General features: G+C 48.1%; 3 non-coding genes across 3 annotated transcripts; all 3 read left to right on the top strand.

Moving 5' to 3' along the window:
- The first annotated feature begins 1,653 nt into the window (after nt 1-1,653).
- On the top strand, nt 1,654-1,725 carry TRNAD-GUC (transfer RNA aspartic acid (anticodon GUC)). Its single transcript has one exon. It is a non-coding gene; the product is annotated as a tRNA-Asp (tRNA).
- Nucleotides 1,726-6,850: 5,125 nt separating this feature from the next.
- TRNAD-GUC (transfer RNA aspartic acid (anticodon GUC)) lies at nt 6,851-6,922 on the top strand. The gene has a single exon. It is a non-coding gene; the product is annotated as a tRNA-Asp (tRNA).
- Nucleotides 6,923-7,328: 406 nt separating this feature from the next.
- Nucleotides 7,329-7,400, top strand: TRNAD-GUC (transfer RNA aspartic acid (anticodon GUC)). Its single transcript has one exon. It is a non-coding gene; the product is annotated as a tRNA-Asp (tRNA).
- The last annotated feature ends 4,697 nt before the right edge of the window (nt 7,401-12,097 follow it).

Below are 12,097 nucleotides of genomic sequence, written 5' to 3'. Positions count from 1 at the left end.
CGGTGTTGGATCACGGATAACAGAGGGAGTTAAAATGGCATACAGTAATTGTACAACTAACCTCATTGTCAACCATAAGCTAACTGAAAGGATTGAAGTGCGTTCCTCTGTTCGTCAGGGGTGTCCCCTGTCACCTCTTTTGTTCACAATATATCTAGAGGCTCTCTGTAAAAGAATTATTGATAGTCCGGACGTGCGAGGATTCAGCCTAGAAGGATGTGAGGTAGGTTTATTAGCTTACGCTGATGATGTTGTTGTTTTCTGTGACGATAAGGAGAGTGTTCGAGCTGCCATGACAATTATGCGTGAGTTTTGTGACATGACGGACAGCAATATAAACCTGAATAAGTGTGTCGGCTTGTGGCAAGGCCGGTGGCAAACAACGCCGCGTGTTTTTGAAGGTATGCAGTGGAAGCTCACGCCTGGGATTTACCTTGGTGTACCATTAGGTACACATCGAGACACTAAAGACTTATGGAATGGCAAAGTCCAGGAATTAAAAGCTCAGACTGATAAGTGGGCCGGACGTGACCTCTCTATATTTGCACGTGCGGCTATCTGCAGAATCTTCTTGGTGAGCAAGCTGTGGTATCTCATGCAAGTCCTGAGTTGTTCCCGATTCAACCTCAAGAAATTCCATAGAGTATTTGCTGTTTTTGTGTGGCAGTCTGAATATGAAAGAGCAAGCAGGAACAACTTGTTTCGCAAGTTGGGTCAGGGGGGCTTGTCATTACCAAATTTATACTTAAAGCAACTGATTTCTAGATTTTTGTTCTTACGAGACACGACAAATCCTTTCTTACGAACAGTTATTCAAATCCGATTGAGCAATGTCTTACCTAACTTTGTTGTCTCGATGAGGGAGGGTGGGTGTTACGCAACGAGTAAATTTTTACGTGAGGTGGTCGTAGCATTTAGATTTTTAAACCACCACTTTTCCATAGAATATTTGGCTGCAGTCAGTCGTAAGCGGATAAGCTCGGATTTAATAGATATTATGTTCCCAGAACCATTATATCGATTAATGTACCGCGAAGGCCAAGGGAAAGATGTCCTAAAACGTGTGAAACGAATGATTGTACCAGGGGGAGTGAAAACATTCTTTTTTAAACTACATACTAATACCTTGCCTGTAAAAACATGGCTAGAAGAAAGAGGGGACTATTTACCATGGCGGACTAACTGTTTGATTTGCAAGAAACCAGAAACTATAGAACACGTTTTTCTGGACTGTTGGAGTGCTGTCTTCTTTTGGGATATTATGCAAAGAACTATTAAAAAAGAATTGCCGTTAACAGCGCATGGTATCCGTTAGCTATCCACAGTGCAAGACAGTACACCTTATGACATGTTCTTTCTTCTCGGCCTTCACAGTATCTGGAGAAACCGCATGGCTGTAAGGAATTGTGATATAAATGTGAGAACAGTAAACTCGTATTTTGCTGAGAATATCAGTAAACTGCGGGAAGTTTTTCAGAAGTTAGCGTATGACGATGATCTGTTGTCATTGATGGATGCCCTTGCCAAAATGAAAGTTTTGTAATCTCAACCGCAAGCTTCAAGCGCAGCGGTGGGAAAGTGAATATTGTCAGATGTTGGGAGCAGTACGTATTGATGTATTTGTTGATTGTCTGGAAATAAAGAAAAAAAAAGTCCTCGTTAGTATAGTGGCCAGTATCCCCGCCTGTCACGCGGGAGACCGGGGTTCGATTCCCCGACGGGGAGTGTTTATTTTTTTCTTGTTTGTAGGCGCACGCGGCGGCGCACTCGACACTCCACCCCAGTAGCTGTATCTATATTTTTCCATTTGTGGGTAAGATTGCGCGAACGCTCTTGCGTATTTTTTTTTTTCAGTTCCTCTATATACTGCTTTAGCTGACGCCTCGCATGTCTCCTCGTTAGTATAGATTCCACTTCCGGCCACCACAGCGTGCGGACGCGGAATGTCAGCTCCCGCAAGGGCGGTGTTTGCGGCCCAAAAGGGCCGCGGTATCAGGTTTATGGATGCTGCTACACAGGAGTACCGGATTATTTTGCCGCAATTGCCGAAAGGTACGACCGTCTCTAATACCGTCTTTTTGCACGGGGATGTCAAGGCGAGGCCCTATCGCGTAGAACATTTTCGAGACGCGCTAGCCCGTCTGCAGTTGATGCCGGAAGTGTTGGCTTTAGGAGCCTATCAAATGAATCACGTATGGGCTAGTACCTTCAAAGATGAAAAAGGAAAGCAGAAGTTGCTGACTACGGAAGCGTTAACTGTGAAGGGTGAGCGATGTTTGGTGATTGGCCCACGCAACCAAGACGTACGCATGAAGCTTTACTGGCTGCTGCACACAACACCAGATGAGGACGTGCGAGCGGCGCTGGTACCCTTCGGAACAGTGACCAAGATGTCAAAGGAAAAGTGGCGTGTAGCCGGATGCAGTGACAAAGGGTCGCACACAAGACTCGTGTCTTTATGCTTGAAACCTGGCCTTACCACAGAAGATCTTCCGCATCAGCTACGTGTCGGCGAGGACCACGCACTCGTGTTGGTGCCTGGCAGAGCACCGCTTTGCCTCCGGTGTCACGGCACCGGTCATATACGGCGCGAGCGCCGCGTTCCACGTTGCGGGATCTGTCGTCGCTTCGGCCACGAAGATACCCAGTGCGTGCGAAGTTACGTTAATGTGACAGGGTTTGGCAAGAGCGACGTGATAAACGAACACCTAATGGATCAAGCTGACGCAGAGGACACAGCTGGGCAGGGCGAGGTCCAGCCTAACTCTGACGAGGCGCCAGCCGCTACGAGCCATGACAAAGAGCAGCCGGAGGAAGCCAGCAAAGAAGACAAGATGGCACAGAAGCAGGCGACAGAAAGCAGCGAAGAAGGCGAAGCTGTGCTCGGAACCGCCGAGAAGACCATGGACGAGAGCCCTGGAATCGTCGGGGGCGGCGCAGAGGCGGTGAATAGCGGCCATTCAACCGCGGTCTCAAAAAGACCACGAGATGAAAGCGTTGGAAAGGCTGGAAAAGGAGAAGACCGGAGTGCAGCTGAAGGACCGCCTGCCAAGACTACCACCTCTCGGCGGCTTTCGCTGAAACCCAAACCGAACGCGCCACCGGACAAGAGGACACCGCCAGCAGTGCCCCTCCCATAGGGGGCCCGCTGGTTTGTAGTAAGGAACGAATGAACTGAGGGTGGACGTGTACGTTGCAGTTTCCATGATGTGTGCCGACAAGGAAGACGCGAGGGCTTCGAACAGTGTGGCGGAGCCATTTAACGATGTCGTCCAGTCCAGGGCTGTAAGTCCGTTACCAGTAAACTTGCATCAGGCGCCAAGTAGTCCGTCTGTCCCTCAGCTTTCTAAACATGGCTCAAAAATAGGGACACTCAATGTGCGTGGCCTGTCGACGAGAAAGCGGCAAGCTCAGCTTAAAAGGCTATTAATTGACCATGACATTGATATTCTTGCAGTTCAGGAGACAAAAATTGAAGGTGAGGAACAGACGGATAGAATGGTTGAAATGTTTAAATCAAATTACAATGTTTGTGTTAGTCATGCTAATGGGAAGTCTGGAGGATTTGTTATTTTTCTGCGTAACACTGTCGGTATTATTGAAGAAACTGTAGTAGCGCTCGATAATGGCCGATTAGTTATGTGTGACCTATCTTGCAATGAAGTAGACTGGAGAATTATCTGTATTTACGCCCCGAACAAAGCAAGTGAGCGAAAAGTGTTTTTTGAATATATGGCCACCTTCATAAATTGTGATAGGAGAATTCTTTTATTAGGTGATTTTAATTGTGTATATTTGCCCGAGGACACATCTAAATATGTGTTCATGAACGACAAGAGTGCAGAAATGCTCCGATCCACCGTTCAAGAGTATGACCTTGTTGATGTGGGTGATGTACTACGTGAACACCAAGTAATGTTCACTCATTTTCAAGGGCGGAGTCACGCAAGGGTCGACAGGGCATATGTGTCCGTGGAACTGGTACCGACTTTTAATCAATACACGGTTAAACATGTCAGCTTTAGCGACCACAGTTTAGTGATGTTCACAATTGGATCAAAAGTGAAGGAGTACCATTTTAATTGGCAGCTGTGGAAGCTCAATGACAAGTTGCTACAGGACGAAAGATTCGTGGACGAAGTAACGGAAAAAATTAAAGAATCGCGTGCGAGAGAACCTAAAAAATGGTTCTATGCGTGGGATCAATTTAAAAGCAAGGTGAAAAGTTTGGCAATTCAAAGGGCGTGTGTTTTAAGCCGCCAGGCTAAACAGCGAGAAATAGAACTAAACAGTACGCTGAAGTATCTTGTAGATGTTGAAAGCGCAGTCCCTGGGCATTTTACGACTGAAATCAAAGAAACAAAAGAGCAGCTGGAAGCCATTCAGACTGAAAGATACGAGGCAGCGTTGATAAGATCACGCGCCGAGCGCATCTGGTTAGATGAAGCCCCGACGAAACGAGCACTCGGAGACGAAAAGAGATATGCGACAAAGAAACAAATCAAAGAAATTTGCTATCGCGGCGTTCTTTCACGTGATCAAGAAATCATTCGAAGCGCATTCGAAGAAAGGTATTCTAACTTGTTTAACAGTAAAGTAGAAATAACTGAGGAGTTCAAGACACATCTTTTGCCACTCGTGCCAGTACTGCAGGACGAAGACGGAACTCGAGAAACCTATAATTATTGAAGAGTTAGAACGAGCAATCGATGAGCTTAGTAAGACAAAGGCTCCGGGGCCCGATGGCCTAGGGCCTAGCTTTTACAAGTTTTTCAAGCGTCAAATGGCGGAAATACTCTACAACATCATAACTGAAGCGCCCGAAGTTAAACGCCTGCCTCCATCTTTCAGTTCCAGCCATATCGTCCTGATACCAAAGACTGATGAGCCTGCCAAGTTGCAGTCGGTCGAAGCATATCGACCAATTAGTCTCATGAACGTTGATTATAAGGTGTACATGAAGGTCCTGGCCAAAAGGCTCCAGTCAGTTATTACTTCTGTGGTTGGCCCACATCAGACATGTGGTGTTAAGGGGAGAACGATATTAACCAACATCCACACAGCGAGAAGCGTTCTCGAGTGCTGTGACGTAACCCTCGGACACGTCGCCATGGTACAGTTAGACCTAGAGAAAGCCTTCGATAAGGTTGCCCACAGCATATTGTTTGCTCTGCTCGAACACATCAACATTGGAAAAGTTATTCAAGAAGGGGTGCGAATGGCATACGCGGACTGCAGTGCAAGGCTCATAATTAACAAGCTGAGTGCTAGTATACCGGTTCGGTCGAGTGTACGTCAGGGATGCCCGGCCTCGCCCTTGCTTTTCGCCATATTTCTAGAGCCATTCTGTTTAAAGGTGTTGCACAACGAGAAGATCAATGGATTCCGACTGCATATGCACGAAGTTAAAATCCTGTCATATGCTGATGACATAGCAATTTTTTGTGGCGACCAAGACAGCATTGTTGAGGCAGTCAAAGATGCGAAAATGTTTTGTAATCTTACTGGTAGTGCCATAAGCTGGCAGAAAAGCATCGGTTTTTGGCACGGAGAATGGGAAAGTACGCCTGCTTATGTGGAAAATATCAAATTCATCCAGAATCCCTCTCGATATCTAGGAGTCCCATTGGAACACTACCGCGATGCAAAAACGCATTGGGTAGGTGAAATAGAACGAGTCAAAGCACAGACGGTGAAGTGGGGTGGTCACAATCTGTCTATGTTCGGACGTGCAACAGTGTGTAATTTGTTTCTGGTAGCAAAGCTGTTCTACCTACTGCAAGTTTTATGTATATCCAGAGTATGCGTGCAGAAATTGCACCGAATTTTTGCTGTTTATATATGGGGATCGTCATGGGAGCGCACAACTCGTTTAAATTTGTTCCATCCCATGCGCAAAGGAGGCTTTTATTTATTCCTAAAGCAGGTAGTTTCAAGATTTTGCTTTTTACGAGACGAAAGAGATGGTTTTTTGCGATCCGTAATTCAATGGCGATTGTGTGATGCGTTGCCCGATTACATTGTGACGTCACATGCTGGACCTAAGGAAGCGATCAAAGGCTTCTGGTCAGAGGTGGTGAATGCTTATCGCCTCCTCAGTGCACATTCTTCCGCAGATTACTTGCATACTGCAAAACGAAAACGATTGTATAAAGACTTATTAGATATTATGTGCCCAGTGCCTGTGTACCGAGCTCTGTATAACTTAGCACGCGAGAAGGACGTATTGAACCGGGTGAAAAAGATGCCTGTGAAGGCGACCACTAAATCATTTTTCTTTTGTTTGCACACTGGTACGCTCCCTGTCAAGCCGAGGCTCCAAGAGAAAGGATTCTTCCTTCCTTGGGGCGTTAACTGCAACATTTGCCAAAACCCAGAAACAATAGAGCACATATTCCTAGACTGCTGGGATTCAGTATTTCTGTGGGACATTCTCCAGCGAACAATTAAGAAGGATTTGCCGTTGACCACTTTTGGTATTAAGTTCTTGCCGGTGACTGACATAGAGGGCGTGCCATGTGATATGGTGATGCTCATCTGTATGCACAGCGGGTGGAAGACTAGGATGGCTGCAAGAAATGAGGAGCTGAATCCAAGACCAGCCAGGGACTATTTCATTGACAATATTATTTATGTGCGCGAAGTCTTAAAAACCCAAACAGAGCCACCACACTGGCTACCTATCCTTGATCAGCTAGTGATAATCAAGCATTTTTAACTAAGCTCCACATTTGAATGCGCAGCGGTTCCTCTTTTTGACATCACTGCATATGTTGAATTCAGAGATTGAATTCGTGCTTTGTATATCCTATATGTACAGTTCTCAAAACAGGAAATAAAGAAAAAAAAATCCTCGTTAGTATAGTGGCCAGTATCCCCGCCTGTCACGCGGGAGACCGGGGTTCGATTCCCCGACGGGGAGTGTTTCTTCTTCTTGTTTGTAGGCGCACGTGGCGGCGCACTTGACACTCCACCCAGTAGCTGTATCTATTTTTTACCACTTGTGGGTAAGATTGCGCGAACGCTACTGCGTATATTTTTTTTTTCAGTTCCTCTATATACTGCTTTAGCTGCCACCTCGCGTGTCTCCTCGTTAGTATAGTGGCCAGTATCCCCGCCTGTCACGCGTGAGACCGGGGTTCGATTCCCCGACGGGAAGTGTTTCTTTTTTTCTTCTTGTTTGTAGGCGCACGCGGTGGCGCACTCGACACTCCACCCAGTAGCTGTATCTATTTTTTCCCACTTGTGGGTAAGATTGCGCGAACGCTTTTGCGTAATTTTTTTTTTCAAATCGTGTATATACTGCTTTAGCTGGCACCTCGCATGTCTCCTCGTTAGTATAGTGGCCAGTATCCCCGCCTGTCACGCGGGAGACCGGGGTTCGATTCCCCGACGGGGAGTGTTCCTTTTTTCCTTCTTGTTTGTAGGCACACGCGGCGGCGCACTCGATGCTCCACCCCAGTAGCTGTCTCTATTTTTTCCCACTTGTGGGTAAGATTGCGTGAACACTTTTGCTTTTTTTTTCAGATCGTGTATATACTGCTTTAGCTGGCACCTCGCATGTGCCAGTATCCCCGCCTGTCATTCTGCTTCCGGCTCCCGAGTTAAACAGATCGTAGGATCATGGGCTCCAATGGAGCGGCATATGCGGCTGTTAGCTGCGGCAACAGGCTTTCGACAGCGCAAGATAAGGATTTCCAGATTATTTTGCCTCGGCTACCTACAGGACGCATCATGTTAAACACAGTTTTTTTGCACGGCGACACTTGTGTTCGCCCGTTTCGCGTAGAGGATTTTCGGGACAGGCTTCAAGCTCTTGGTATGCTCTTTGGCATCGTCGCCCATGGAGTGTACCAAATCAACCACGTATGGGCGGTGACGATGAAGACAGCCGAGGCGGCCCAAAACTTGCTGCACTGAAGGATCTTCAGGTCAATGGGCGTCGCTGCCTGGTCATCGACCCTAAAGAACAGCAGGTGAAGCTTCTTCTTCACTGGCTTCTTCATGGTGTGGATGATGAAGACGTAAAGACTGCGCTCGCTTGCTTTGGCAAAGTGACGGAAGTAACCCGGAAGCGCTAGCGAGTGGACGGCGTTTCCGACAAGGGCTCGATGACCCGAGCAGTGCTGCTCCAGCTGAAGGCTGGACTGAAAGTCGACGACCTGCCCCACCAGATCCGCGTCGCCGGTGAGCTTGCGCTGGTCGTAGCCCCAGGTCGCCCCATGCAGTGCCTGTGCTGCCGGGGCTCTGGTCACGTTCGTCGAGAATGTACGGTTCCCCGTTGCTCCCGGTGCAGGCTTTTCGGACACAATGACGCGGTCTGTGTGCGTTCATACGCAGTAGCCGCGGGGTAGGCGGAGAGCGAGCCGTTGACATCAGACCACATGATGGACGTGACCGAGGCCGAGGAAGCGGCGAAGGGAGCTGGAAACGGCAATGCGGTGGCAGAAGCGAGCGGGATGACGACGCCGACTAAAGGAGGACCGAATAATGTCCCTCCTCCAAACGAGCCAGAAGCAACACTAGACAGCGTCATTGCGGCCCAGAAAGAACATGAGAGCCGCCAGCCGGCTACTGATACTACGGAGGCAGCGGAAAACCACAACGCGACCCCTGCTAGCGCCCGCGTCGAAAGCGTCTCGGCACCGGTGAAGAGGTCCCTGCAGCAGGAGGAGAAAGTCGACGGAAAGGCCAGCGGTGACTCCGAGCCACCGCCCGCTAAGACGCTTCCAGGGAGACGCTCCACCCTCAAGCCTAAGCCGAACCTGGAGGCTGACCGTAGGCTCACCCCGAAGCCGACCAAAGACGAACTCGGACGACGGCCACCTGATGGCCACGGAGGCGTCTAGCGGTCAGCTGGACGTTAAGGTGAGCACCATGCTCCGGGCCTTCACCCCTCCCGTTTAAATCAGTAATGGTTACCAACCCGTCGCTTAGCCTCGGCACGCTAAACGTTCGAGCTCTGGCCGCCGAAAAGAAACAGTCAGGTTTACGGACTACTAGTGGACCACGACCTCGACGTTTTAGCCGTGCAAGGAACCAAGGTTGACGGCGAGGAGAAGACCGGGAGCATGGTGCAAATGTTCACGTATAACTACTATACGGTAGTGAGCCACGCCTTAGGGACTTCAGCGTCGTGTGTGCTGTTCGTGAGGAAGCTCCCTGGTCTTGTCATAGATGGTTACTTCTCGTGCACTTCTGGTCGACTTGTCTTTTGTGACTTCAGCTATCGTAATGTCCAATGGCGCGTGTTTTGCATTTATGCGCCTAATAGTGTGCAAACGAGGGCAAATTTCTTTGTGAGTTTGAAGCATAATTTCCATGTGCAAAAAATGATAGCCTGTGTAGGCGACTTCAACTGCGTATTGAACGCTGAGGATAGGTCTACGCATCGCGTGGTTTGTGAGAAAAGTAGTGATATCCTAGCGCAGATTACACATGAATGAATTCGTATTAGAAGATATCGCTGAGTGTTTTCGCGCTCACGGAGACGTAAGGTACACTCACTTTCAGGGCACAAGTCACGCACGCTTAGACCGTATCTATCTTTCATATGATTGGGTTGAAAAATGCCAGTGCTATACAGTTACGGCTATATCATATTCTGACCACTGCCTGGTAAAATGCACGGTGGGCAGCAAGAAAGAACGAAACAAGTTCGTCTGGGAACTATGGGAATTGAATGCAGAGCTGTTACGGGATGAATCTTTTAACGAAAAGGCAGTGGCTGCTCTGAATTCTTTTGGAACAGGCAGTTCTATGAAATTTGGTGAGGAATGGGAATTGCTGAAGCAAAGCATTAAATTGAAGGCAATCGAAAGAAGTAGCGTACTGCGATATGCAGAAAAAGCCAGAGAAAAGGATTGAACAACATTGCTGGAAAAATTGGGGAAGCTTGAATGCATCCAACCTGGCGCATATCAACAAGATATGCGCGCCGTTAAGAAGAAGCTCGAGGTGTTCGACGAAGAGCGCTTCCGAAGTGCGCTAGTGCGCGCTAGAGCAGAAAGGCTATCATGCGGGGAAACGCCAACGAAAAGAGCACTGGGGCTAGAAAAAAAGCACTCGAGACGTAAGCAGATTGAGGCTATCGAATATGAAGGGGTGGTATTAACGGATAACAATAATATAGGGCATGCTTTCTTTGAGCATTACAAAAACCTTTTTGCATTCAGGCCTGTCAACATGCACGATTTCAAGAAATTATTTTTGCAGAGAATCAAATAGCTGTCGAGTGAGGTTAAAGAAACCTAAGAACGACCATTAACAGAACATTAAGTGATGAAAGCCATCGAAGACCTGAATACTGGCAAGTCGCCAGGTCCAGACGGTCTTTGTGCTGCTTGCTACAAATCGTTTAAATGCCACCTAGCTCCTATCTTAACCGCCGTTTTCAATGAAGCATACGAACTGAAAATACTTCCACCATCCTTTCGCCAGTCCCATACAGTACTAATACCGAAAACAGAAGAGACCGAAAAGCTCAAGCAACTTTCCTCCTACAGACCCATAGCGCTTACTAACTGCGACTACAAAATATTGATGAAGGTGCTGGCACGGCGGGTGCAGTCAGTTATTAAGGAAGTAGTCCGCCCACACCAGACGTGTGGCATTCGCGGTAGAACCATTTTCACTAACATCCATAAGATGAAGTGTGTGTTGGAGTGTTGTGACGCCATGTGTAATGCAGTAGCGATCCTCCAGCTTGACTTGGAGAAAGCGTTTGATTGCGTTTTGTTGTGTCGGCAGCGGCAGGCAAGCGGGGGCCTGGCCTGCGGCGTGCGCCGACGCAGAGAGGGAGACACGGTGCCAACTTCTCCTGATGAAAACCGGACAAGGACTGAGCCGGCTCGCGGCTGTTTATTACTAAAAAGGACTTCACACGCCAGATGACACCTCCTGATTGGTCCCAGCTCGTCACATGACAGAATGGGGGTGCGCCATCTAGCCAAACTATCACGAAACATAAATGTAGGATAACACAGAGATCTGGCAGGGGGCGACGCTATACTACATCATCCCCCCTGGAAACAAAGTAAGCATACAGGTAAACTCGCACACAAGACGCGCACTTAGGTGCAAAGCCAATTTCAGATCGTTCCCCCCCACGGTCACACACGCGCACCTGTCGCACACAAGGCACGCACTTAAGTCCACAACAAATTCAGTCCCTCCCCGCCCAAGTTCACATACACGCGCACCAGTCTTGGGCACCAAAACACAGGCAGTCACTCAAAGTCCGACAAGGAACACGGCACAAGACTCACTGCACCGCAACAAGGAACACATTTTATACCTGTGTGAACTAAAAATCTGTACTGTCTCCTAAATGTCACAGCGAGGCCCCTAGCCGTGGCATTTCGAAGACGGCAATACGCTCTACATTCAAGAAACATAATCATCAAGCCACGGAGGCCATTTTTTGTCACGATGAGGACGCGTGCGTACCTCAGAAGAACTTTGGGGGTTGCGACTCGTATCGGTCGACTTTAAAGACCTAGTCGTCCCACTACAATTTCCCTCCCCCTGGTTGAAAAATTTAATGTGGTTGTAACTCAAAACTGAAGAGGGTTGCCCAGGAAGCTCCTCTCGACGTCCCAAGTCCTGGGATGCTACCGATTCCCCCACGGAATCCGAAACGATTGCTGATTGTGTAGACTCGGAAGTGATACAGTCAGACGCACTACTTAACTGATGCCTATGAAAGGACGATGTCACGACAGACGAGTCATCGGAATGACTATCCAGGTTTGAATATGAGTACAAAAAATCTTTATCAGTTGTGGACAATGTACTATGTTTTGAATTATCTACTACTGTGGTTAACTTAGACGCATTCCACGTCTTCCCATCACTGAGTACAAAAGTGGATGGTCCTACCTGGGCCTTCACTGTACGAGGTTTACTGTACTTGAAAAATCCTTTCTTGGCAAGTTTTACTTTGACGGTGTCTCCCACCTTGATACGAGTTGCCTGAGCACCTCTACGTTTGTCTACATGCCGTTTAGTTTGCCGCTGTTTCTGCGAGACTCTCTCGCGAGCTTGAGGAAGAAAACTGTCCTGAATCGCTATGTGCTTATGCAACCTGAAGTTGCTA

The sequence above is a fragment of the Dermacentor andersoni genome, chromosome 4 (genome assembly GCF_023375885.2).
Source record: "Dermacentor andersoni chromosome 4, qqDerAnde1_hic_scaffold, whole genome shotgun sequence".
Lineage (NCBI taxonomy): Eukaryota > Metazoa > Arthropoda > Arachnida > Ixodida > Ixodidae > Dermacentor > Dermacentor andersoni.
Note: the sequence above shows the minus strand (reverse complement) of the source record. Positions and strands in the feature narration are given on the sequence as shown.